The following is a 12335-nucleotide window of genomic DNA, read 5'->3' on the forward strand; positions in this document are numbered from 1 at the left end:
TGCCCTAGTACCCTTTGCAACCCACAGGTGTTTCCCAGATAAGTGACATAAGTTTGCTCAAAGTATGGTATGATTGATTTATATTCCGCCATTTAAGACCAACGTCTGCCCAAGTAGACAGCCTTTGAGTAGCCAGTGGAGGTGTAGAAGGGAGATATGAATTGGTGACCCATAAATGCAATACAATACACAGGTGGGAAAGCAGAGGGTGGAAGGGGGGCAGGAGAAACATTGGGAAAGTACCACAAGGAAGAGATATATCCTTCAAACTGGGCGGTTCATCAAAGGTTAAATAGTTCATCTATCTACACACTCTTCAAGTGAACTTTCCATTGCTCATAGAAGAGTGGAGTGTGTCTAAAGGGCAATCCTATGCATGTTTACTCAGAAGTAAGTCCTACCAACTTAAGCAGTGCTGAGTGTGCATAGGATTGCACTGTACAATTTACTTAAGAAAAATAGGGTGCCTTAGATGTCAGCGAATTGAGAAATGCTGCCATAGATATTACTGGTATACACCCCCTTTCTTCCCCTCCTACACTTAAAACCTATTAGTTTGCTTGGTTTACTTTTCAGTCCTCAGCTGGTTTTCTTAATGACATCAGCCTCCAGCATTTAAGGTCTGAAAGCACAAGTGGATCTTTTCCAATTCCCTTGGCTCCACAGTGAAAAGGGTTTTTGCTGTATTGATCTTTTCTTCATGGCACTTTGCTGAGAAAAAACAACAACAGCCCTCTTAATTAGTGTGATTGTGTTGTATTCTACTTCGTGACCTACTTTTCTAAGACACAAGAACTTCAGTGAGCCTTTTTTCTTTTCTTTAAAAAAATTAAACCCTGAACTTTAAAAGTTTTTTTTTTTAAAAAATTATTTACACATTATCCTAAGTAATCAAGAGCAAGGGGAAAAGGAAATATGAAAATAGCTTTAGGACTTAAAACGATTCAAGTTAAAATAAACAAGGAAGATTAGCGGCACTAAGAACACAATTATTTGTGAAGCTGGCTTTAGACAGTGTTCCTATAGTGGATGGATATGTGGAAATTACAGTAGCTACATTCATGCAATAACCTATTCACATACACTTATGAATTGAGCCCACATACTTTAATTATCTGGTTTACAAAGCAACTAAAGCTGACAAATTTAAAGCTAAAAAAAAAGGCTTCCTGGATTAGGGCCACCATAGCATCCGGCATGTCAAGGGTAGAGCAAGTAGAGTCCATGAAATCTTAATGTGATATTTGCGCAAATAGTTTGCAGATATAAGCCCTTTTAAGTATTATGAATTGCACCCTTGAGTTCACAATTTGTTTTTAATGTTTCATTATGTTTTTATATATGCTGAAAGCTGCCCAGAGTGGCTGGGGTATCATTATTATTATTATTATGCATAAAAAGGGGTGAACTCTCAACCATGTTACCTTGGAAAAGGTGTGTTAAGAAACCTCCATATACTGAAGCAACAGGAATGTGGAGTGCAAACTTATGGCAAGTGAGTAGCATGCTTAACACCCATAAGGGTAAAGGGACCCCTGACAGTTAAGTCCAGTTGCGAACGACTCTGGGGTTGCGATGCTCATCTCGCTTTACAGGCCAAGGGAGCCGGCGTCTGTCCACAGACAGTTTTTCCGGGTCATGTGGCCAGCATGACTAAGCCGCTTCTGGCACAATGGAACACCGACACCAGAGCAGCGCACGGAAATGCCATTTACCTTCTCGCCAGGCGTGCTTTTGAACTGCTAGGTGGGCAGGAGCTGGGACCGAGCAACAGGAGCTCACCCCATTGCAGGGATTCGAACTGCCGACCTTTTGATTGGGAAGCCCACGGCTCAGTGGTTTAGACCACAGCGCGCCACCCGCGTCCCACTTAACACCCATACTTCTATGCAAATGTTCCCTAGGCCATCTCCCCCTTACATTTGAGTTTTGAAACTTGGGGGGGGCAATGAAAAACAGCCCAATAAAGTACTTGAAAGGGAGAACTGCCATGGGTTCAGATCAAGGGAGAAACAGGTCCCTGGGCATTTCAAATTAAGAAGAAAACGGCCCTTATGGGAAAACGTATTTGTCAACATACAGTAATCCAAGGAGAACAAAGTATGTTTTATGAGAAATGATTTTGTTCAATTAAGTCAGTCAAGGGGTATGATTGCCTTCCTTCATCAACCCATGCAGCTTTATGGTGTGATATTACAGGCTGGCTGAATTTCCCCCTTTCTCTTTACGCTTGACTAGCTGATTACTTCTATGACGATTCCCTGATTGCTCTACTTTGTATTGTATATTTGTGGGTTGTATACTTGCAGAGATTCATGGGTTGAATATTTGTGGGAGTTTTTCTGTTCTTTATTTGTTGATGTAAGCAAATGTGTAGGTGTTTATGCTCCAAGTTTTTATTGTTTCTTGGCTTATTTTTGTTTGATATGGAAAGGCTTAATAAACTGCTCTTCAAACATTTTTTAAAAAAATGAACAAGTAAATCACACACACACCCCTTTGAGAATGCACTACACCTCAATAACTGTCCTTGGAAAACATATCAATCATATATTGTGCTCAGAGTGCAGTGGGATATTGGCTGGATCTGCAATTATTCCATTTCAGGTGTACATAACGGTGTCTGGTATAACCATTTCACTTCTTTTCACAACTTCCAAAAGCCTCCCACTTCGGGCACCAATCCTCCATCCTTCCTTTCACTACATTATCATTTGTATCCCTTCTCTCCTACAGGTTCTTTCATCACAACAGCTTCAGAAACAGGCAACGTAAACCCACTAAAGAACACACATACACCCTGCTCAAGGGAATCACCACAATCATGCGATCTGTTTTCCTCAGAACTGAGAGCCTGTCAGGTTCATATTAGACTTCAATGCATTTGTTAATGGATCCAGTTAAAAATTAAAGCATCATGTCTCCTTCAAAATAAGGAAACGCAAAGCAGCTGTAACCAAAATGCAAAGCAAATGTCAGGCAGAAAGCAAGCGCTTAACTCTTATTATCTTTTCATTGTTAGCAATAAATGGAATATCATTATAAGTCGCACCAAATTGCAAAGCCTGCTCCAGTCTTCACCATCTCATCTCGTGCCAAGAAAGCACAGCATACAATAATATAATTTACCAATAATGTTACTATGTAAGCACAGCTTTAAAAAATATTCTGCTAACCCATATGTCATACAGTATTTGGGACGATTAGAAACATTTAACCCGTATGTACTGGCACAGTTAATATCAACTGCCCTTGATGTCCTCAATCTGCCATACGGCCTTGAGGAATCTTGTGTGTCTTTTATGACAGCTGCAGAGTAAGGGGAGGGCATAAAGATGCAGCTGTCCTCTTTGCCTTTAAACCTAACTGTGTCACCTGTTAATTAGCACGGCGGGTGGCAGACATGCTCTGGGCAAAGGGATCAAGAACTAGATAATCAGATGGATTGATCTCTGAACGGAGCCTCTCATTACTGAGTGCAAAATATACAGGAGAATTGCAGGTGGGCAGAGGAAGGGGAGTGGGAAACAAACAAACAAACCAGGGTTTCCTGCATCCAGATTTATATGCAATGCATGCTCATGGAAAAGGTATTCTCCACTCTCTTCTGCAGTGCACAACTCTTGCTCTACCCAAAAAAAGTCTAAGCAGAGGCTTGGTGAGCGGTGCAGGAGATAACATGGACCCAGATTCCTTTTGCCTAAACAAGACACCATTAAGTGTTAGACTTTTTGCCTCAATTTCTCACACAGATTCGTTTTTTAAAAAATAAGGCAATTTATGGCAAAAGAGTCACAATAAGGGAATCTGGCAATTTGAATTGGGTGAGTATTTCACAGTTGCGACACTACCACTGAAGAGACCCTGTCAGATATTCCACAATAGCCCCAACAGCAAGGTGACCAGCATCTCAATTCCTGGGCAGGCTTATATGGGAGCAAGTGGTCCCTAAGATGACCCAGCCCTAAGCTATTTGGGGCTTTATAGGCTAGAACCAACACATCAAAGCCAGCGGAGCCGAAATAAGACCCAAGTAATAAGCTCTGACCTGCAACAACTATAGACAAACATCTGGTCATCATATTTTGGACCAACTGAAGCTTTTGGGCTGTGTTCAAACAGTAGCCCCACTCAGACTACATTGCAACAATGCAGTCTGGAAGTAACCAAAGAATGAGTGACTGAAGCCAAATTTGCCTTCTTTAATAAATGGCACTGCTAGTGTATTTGCTGATGCTAATGATAATAATAAAACACTCCTACCAACCACCACCACCACCTGAGCATCCAGGAAATGCAAAATTCCCAAGCAACGAACCCATTCCTTCAAGACAAGTGCAATCCCATCCAGAATAGGTTGAACCACCACATCCGAATTGCCAGTGTTCTTGACTAACAGGGCCTCTGATTTGTCTGAATTAAGTTTCAGCTTCTTAACACCTATCCACCTAATGTGAATTGACTCCAGTTTATTACTTCTACTGTCTCCCCAGGACAAGTCAATGGGAACGAGATAGAGCTGTGTGTCACCTACATGCTGTTGACACCTCAGACCAAACTTCTGAATGACCTCACCTATTGGTTTCATGTAGATATTAAAAAGCATAGGAAACAAGACAGAACCTTGAGGTAAGTTGTGACATCTAATATTTGAGTTGGTCGTTCTCAGCGTAGATCCACTGAAACCAGTGACTTAAAGCAGGCATAGGCAAACTCGGCCCTCCAGATGTTTTGGGACTACAACTTCCATCATCCCTAGCTAACAGGACCAGTGGTCAGGGATGATGGGAATTGTAGTCCCAAAACATCTGGAGGGCTGAGTTTGCCTATCCCTGACTTAAAAGTCTTATTTATTAAAGGATCTACTTTGTATATAATTTTGGATATAACCCATACACACACAATGGTTTTACTAGTAACAGTAAATATTTACATTCAATATTTATAATAAATTTAGAATAAATGTTCAATATTTATATTGAAGCCAAACCATATTATAAAATATAAATTAATACACATTCACTATTTATGATGCTCACAATATGACAAGATACTAACAATTGCTTCCATAAAGAACAAGCTTGGAAATGGTGGCTGAACACTGAAGCGATGAAGAGTGAGACAGGACGAACATTTTCATGACACAGTAACAGAAAATGTTAGTAGCTAGGACAGAACAATCCTTATCACATGTGGGGCGAGGAGCAAAGAGCAACTGTGCCTGTATCACAGTATTTTACAAAGTATTTATATTTACTAAGCAAGCACGCTATCATGCATTTGCCACATCACAAGGTGACAAGGTATTCAACTCAGTATTTGCACCATTTCCAGTTTGGCTTTTGAAATGGCACTTCTTAGGGACCAGTGCAAAACGAATCCATGATATCACCAGGTATGATAAATATGAGGTTTGATAAAATAGAGATCACTATGGTTTCACTATAATGCTTTCTTCTTCTTCTCCTCTGTGATGCTACAGTTAAATTAGAGGGAAAATTCTTTGTAAACAAACAAACAAACAAAGACTTTGAACACTGGGACCTTTCCAATGAACTAAATGGCAATCTTGTTGGTTCCAGGGCCCTGGCAAGATCTTTGTACAGCCCTAGATGGGCATTAAACCATTTGACGTGGGGGCCTTCTATCTAGCAAAGCCTGCCACAGCCAATCTGCCAATTACATTCTCCTCAGGGAACATGTTTTACAGCTCTAGCCAATTCAGCTTCCATTGAAGTCTGTGGGTTTCGGGGGTGGGGGTGGGAAGTACCGGTAGTCCTGCTCCTCTCTGAGAGTCTCAGCCTCAAAATGATATTTGAAACACGTACATAAAGGAGAATTTACCGATAGGTGATTGCAGTACAGCAATGTGAAGTAGCATGAGGGAGATGCAACTGTTGCAGGGTAAAGCCAGCATGCCCTGAGGTAAATGCCAAAACCATAACTTCCAGACAAGTCTAACATTTGGAATTTGGCATCTGGCATATTAAACTAAGCCTTGATCATGGGGTATCATATAATGTAGATATTAAGACACAGTGACTCATCTGTAGTTACTCTTGTTGGTCTGGGAACGCAATATAGAAAAAATATATATAGCTGGTGAGCAAACATTATTTATATTCCAAGTGCCTACTTGAACGTGGGTGTGCTGGGCAGCTATTGAAACAGTGTTATGAAAAATGTGAACCACAAGAAGTCTGAAATCGAGAACGAAACTATCTGATGGTTAAAAGGAACAAAACGACGACACTGTGACATTTTATTTTTATATAGTGAAGGTACTGCTGTTTTATTGAGTAATTCCAACAGAGCAAACACAGAGAGTGACTGCCATTCTGTTAGTGGGGGCCCTCATTTTTAGAACAGTGCAGCAAGTGAATCCAATGCATGCGAAAGGCACTGCACAATCCCCCAGTGCAGCTGCTCCCAACTGCACAACATCAACTCTCAAACTTCTTGAGATGGAACTGCATTGGGTCTCACTGGTTCATGGAAGACGGAAGTGTTTTTCACAAATATACTGACATGGGGACTTGTTTTCTCATTACAGAGGGGGTTAGTGTGATATTTGATCTCCAAATGAGGCCCCTCTTCATGTGTAGTCAGTCACCCTCAGTGGTTAAGCAAAGTGCCACTGGAGATAAGACCTTTTGGTTATCAAACTCCATTTATGGAATGCCTTCTTCAGACATGTAAGAGAGACACTTCAAGTTATCGATATACAGGCACCAAGTTAAAGCCACCCGGTTTACAAGTTTTCTAATTACTGGTTCATGGTCTGCAGTTCTTATCCATTTTTAATATCTTACTGCTTCTGTTGCTAATCTATGGCTTTTATTATGTCAGTTTATTGTTTTTATTATGTTACCTGTTTTATTGCGTTTTGTCTGCTGATGATGTTTTTCTGTATCATCATCATCTGGTTATATTTATTGTTTTAGAATGATTGTTTAATCTTTTTTTAATAGGTCAAAAGGAAGCATGTACGATTAAAATAAATAAATATACTTGTCCAACAACTATTAGAAGTGAACTTGACTTGAAGTAGCTTTTTGTTTTTAAGAAAATGGAGTGTTCTTAAGGTGACTAAACATCCAAATAATAATAATTTGGAAAACAGGTCAATATACATAATTTTCATCTAAAGAGCATATCACCAGGGTTAAAAATACAATCAATAAATAAGCACTCCCTGCTACACCATGACTTAGAAAACGAAGTCCTGTGTACACAAGTCTATAGTGTTGTTTAAAGGGTACAGATTCCAAAATGGCACCTGTTTGGGATCCTGCAACATGACTCTACACCCACTGAAGTGATTCTGAGCTTACTGATTTAGTAGTGCTACAGAGTTCAGGTACTCTGCCTTGAGGGCCATGCATAATCGTTATTATAAATGTCGTGCTAGCTTGTTATTCAAGAAAATCATTTGCCATGTGACTCAGTACTGGATCAGTACTGAAAGTAGCATACAGTAAACTAGCAAAATAGCAGAAAGTTTTATGAACCTGGATAGCTTTCAGAAGGGTTTTTGTGTGTGTGTTAATGTTTAATAACCTACTTTGAACTGAGGAGAACACAAATGCAAATTATCTCTCCATTAACTCTCTGTGACATGGTAAACAGCAATCTTTCATATGTCATATATTATAAATTTCTCTAGGCATCTTCTGATCAAAGCAACTTAGAATATAATCCCTTCCCACCGCACCCCACCCCACCCCATTTATTGTACCAGAACATGGTATTTATCATATTATACAAATCAATCTGTTTTTTAACAAGGTATTTAACTGAAGAAAAAGAAAGTGTAAGCTAATTTAGGCTTCAGTTGAATTACCTTGTTAACACAGGAAAATCCCACTTAATGTTATGGTCTAAAGGCAGATTTGACAACAAACATCAAAATCTGGTTGATACATAAGTGAACCAGGAACCATAAGTTCACTTGAACTGTGATATTTCCTAGGCACCATGAAAAACATGTTTCCCATTTATTTTCTGGAGTACGATAATCTTTATTGTCATTGTCCCATACAGAACAACGAAATTGAAAAATCTACATAAAACATTCAAAACCAAACAAGCCTGCTATCCCAACCTGGTTAGCCCCCTAAAAACTCTGATACCCCATTTTTAAATACAATATACTCCCATAGAGACTCCTTACACTGCGTTTAAAACCAAAATCGCATTTGGGTAGAAACTGTTTCTCAGACGGCTAGTCCTAGTCTTTATAACCCTGTACCTTCTTCCAGAAGGCGGAAGCGGAGAGAGATCATTTCCGGGGTGCGTAATATCCTGCGCTATCTCTGCAGCTTTCTTATGGCACCTGGAAGCATAGATTTGATCCAAGGTGGGAAGAGTGCACCCAACTATTCCCGTATTGTATCGTATTGTACCGTACCGCAAGAAGGTTACTATGACAATTATTTAACACCAACCATGCTGCAGGAGATGCAAAAGAAGAACATTTATTGGTGGAATATTTGTGATTATCCCAGTAATATAACTATTCAGCTCCACTAGTCTTGCCACTTAAAAACAATTATGGTGATTTCTGTTTTTCTAATAATCTCAGAAATGGCAATTGTTATAATCTAGCATTTGTACAACACTTAGATAAGGAATCAAAATGCTATGTTTCATTTATTATGGAATAGATGTAGAAATTGCTTTATTTCCAATAGATATCCAGTTCTTTAATTGTTTGAATTACCTGGTCGTGAGACCTCTGAGCTGTTGAAAACTGCTTCTTGCAGGCTGCTGAGAAGAGGTTGGGGGTTTGAGTTACCATGGAGATCTCTACATTCGACAATGGAGAAATCTAGAACGAGAGGATGCCATGGTTAATGAGATCAAGTTTGTATAGAAAGATAAGACCATGCATGTCCAGTTTATTACCCATCACCAACATCATGTGACTGCCTAACTAATAACCTAGTACATTCCTGTGTTCTGCCTAACTAAGGGATAATCTAGTACATTCATATGTTCTGCTAAAAAGAGGCATCATGGCTACTGGTATGCAAACACTTGAACATAGAGAAGTTGTGAGACATGCCAGATCACTCTGGTTCCTTTCTTATGTTACACTAGGTGTGTAGAAGCTGTTGGAGAACAGCTGAGCTCCACATCACCTGGGTAAAGCTGAGAAGTATGGCATACTCCTTCTGAGTCCTGGCCGGGATACCTCGCTACTACACCAGCGTTACTTCTCCAGGAAACTAGGACAATACTAGAGTGCACAAAACTACAGTGTTGCTACTGATGTAGCCCAGGGCATCTTTTATTACCCCAGTATGTGCAGAAAAAGTGCTGCAGGTGCTCCATAGCTCATATCTAAGAGGAAACTGCCACAGCTCAATATTACAGTACATGTTTTCTATCCAAAAAGTCCCTACATTAAATCCCCAGGTTTTCCAATTGAGAGAAACAAACATAGCAAATTTAGGAATAATCTGTACCCAAGTCCTGCTGGGAGTGGAAAGTTCTGGAATTGATGGATCGGTGATCTGACTCAGTATAAGACCAGGTGTGGTCTGAGAACAAATAATGCAGCCATTTGCTGAAGCTAAGCAGGTGGGGGGTCTAATCAGTGTCTGGATGGGAGACCACACCAAACCCCATGTATACTGCCTTGAGTTCCATGATGGAAGAAAGATGGATTACGAATGTAGTCATAACTCTCCATCGGTTTTTCCACACTCATCTTAAAATTTAGACTGGAAGAGCAACAAAAAAGGACCAATAAAAATAAGCTAAAAAGGATGCCTGCAACCAACCCAACTTCTTCAAACTATTTTCTTATTTTATTATGAAATTAAACTGATCACTGAATAATAGTTTCAATGCCACCATTATGAAATGTTTTTATTTTAATGGAAGGGTTTGCTGAAAGTGTCTTAAAGTCACATGTGCAGAAACCTTGCAGTACAATCCTATGCCTGTCTGCAGGAAAGTTGAGTCCCACTGAATTTAAAGGGGCTCAGTTCCAAGTGTGCACTGAGGCATAGAAAATAAGCTCACATCTCAGAGTAAATAGTATGAATAAGTCAGTCTCTATTACTTTTTTATTTTTAGAGCATGTTATCTTAAGTTATTAAAAACAACAAAAATAGAAATAAATACAATTGTTGGATGCAGCTGGGTTATCTGCCAGGTATTGTGTGGCTGCATGTTTAATTGTCTGAAAAAAAGGTCACAACTAATGGAAAATTATCATAAATTATTATTATCTTCTATCATTGTAATATTTCAACAACTTATTATTTTATTTAAATTGCTTTTAAAATAAATAAATAATCACTTCACATTACACTATGCATGTGCAGTAAAATGTGGTAGAGTATCTCTGGTACGCATTTGTGAGGCTGAGGAAGTTGAAAAAGAAACAAAAAGCCAGAGAACCAGGAAATTACCTATAGCAATTGGCTATTTCTTTCTACCCCTTTTATATCTACACCTTCCTTTTTAAATATTCCTTTCCCGCTTCCCCTTGACTTTCCATTTCTCCTCTTTTAACAGCAAGTCAGTGTTTTGTGCACAGCTGAGCACTTGCGGAACTCATTGGAGTGTTTTTGGTTTATTCCCCGCCCCCCCCCCGAAGACTTTCCACACTTCTGCAAACCTTGGTGTTTCCCAGCCATCTGCTGAGACCTCCCTTTTTGTCCATTTTGGTCCCATAAGTGTGAGCATTCTCAGAGGGAACAACAAAGCAACAACTCCTTTTACATAAGTAGAACATCATTAACCTTTTATATTTCCTTCCATTGCCAACTGAAAAAAAAAACATAATTGCCGTTCTGGAAACACTTCAAATGTACAGTGCTAGATAATACAACAAATCATGAAGATGTCTTGTGATCATACAAACCTAGGAGCTGATTCATGGCACACAGAAGTAGTTATTAGGGAATAAGGTAGCAATCAGATGGGCGGATAGAGAGCATTTTCTGCAGGCTGCCCATCCCTGAAAGGGAAGGGCCCTCAGAACATTAACCACCAGCAGAGGTGATTTAATGCTAACTGGGACATTTTCAGTTTAGTGGGAGGGAAAAACACACACACACACACACACACACACACACACACACACACACACTGTATCTCTCTCCAACCTGTATGGGGATGCAGATTTCAGTTCCTAAAAACAGGGAGAGGTGTGCCAATTTGCAAAATTCACAAAACGAATGTTTTGTATTCTTTCAAAATGATGAACAGCTTTAATATTCACAAACGTTCCCCAAAGGATAACCTCCAATTCTTCCATGAATATCACAGTCCGTAGCAAACGGCAGCGTTTTCATCCATAAACATGCCATGAAGCTGGAAAAAAATGAGGCCACGATGTTTTCCAAAAGAAGAAATAGAAAGAAAGATGTTTTGAGGCCAGAAGACAGGCACACAAAGAGATCTGTGAGCAAAGCATTACACAGCTGCATTGTGATTTTCCATCCAAGAACACATGGCAATGGAATGGCCGCTTCCAATAACCATCCAGAAACTCATTACCAACCAGGATAAAATCTGCATGGTATCTGTACCAGTTTTCACTCGCACTGCATTTTCCTGCTAAATTTAGCAGGCTAAATATTACCTCATAAAGAAATGTATTGGTGACTTTGACACCTTCGCTCCAGCAGCAGCCTATCCCATCCTGCCTGGATAACTTCAACACCAGCTGGAGGCCAGAAACCAATGTGTGCTACCCTACCATCTGACACACCTTCTTTTTCTCCAGTTACTTTACCAGATATGAAATCACCTGTTCCCTTGATCTTGTTCCCACTTTAAAGGAGAAAAAAATCTTTTGGCCCATCGATTCTCCCTTCTGTACTGCACACTCTTTCTTCCAGTTCTTTCCCTTTAAGTCGGTGCTCTTTTTCAAAAAAATAATATTACCACCTCTCTTCTTTTTGGGGGGAAGGGGCAGCTATTGACCTTTTTATTCTTTTTCCATGTCTTATTTCTACCAGTTCTGTTCTAGGCCACTTGCAATCTGTTTTCCCCCACGCCTCCTGTTTTAATTCAAATGAGAATCCTTTGTTATTTTCAATTATATTCTTGTAGCTAAATCATAGGGTGTTTTATCTGTGCTTCTTAGAAGATGACTGGGCCTTTGGCACAGCCTTTATACTTATGCTCTTCATACTTAATGCCTTTTTTTAGCTTTTCAGTTATTGTTTTATCATTGAAGTGATTTCATTTTTGAATCTTACTTCAATACGAATTACTTACGGAGCAGCAACAAGCCCCCTTTCCCTTGTGTTCTTCTTATGGCCCCCGTTATCTGTTTATCATTGCCACCTTTATGGAGATGCTACAACTCT

At 39.7% G+C, this 12335-nt stretch overlaps 1 protein-coding gene across 3 annotated transcripts in view; it reads right to left on the minus strand.

The window, feature by feature from the left end:
* TBL1X (transducin beta like 1 X-linked) overlaps positions 1-12335 on the minus strand; it is a 131287-nt gene that overhangs the window by 42509 nt on the left and 76443 nt on the right. For all 3 annotated transcript variants that reach the window (XM_081858737.1, XM_081858736.1, XM_081858735.1), the window contains exon 3: positions 8723-8830. The gene's annotated coding sequence lies outside the window, so the exon portion shown is untranslated. The remainder of the gene's footprint in view (positions 1-8722; positions 8831-12335) is intronic.

The sequence above is a fragment of the Podarcis erhardii genome (genome assembly GCF_964252035.2).
Source record: "Podarcis erhardii genome assembly, chromosome: 4".
Taxonomy (NCBI): domain Eukaryota; kingdom Metazoa; phylum Chordata; class Lepidosauria; order Squamata; family Lacertidae; genus Podarcis; species Podarcis erhardii.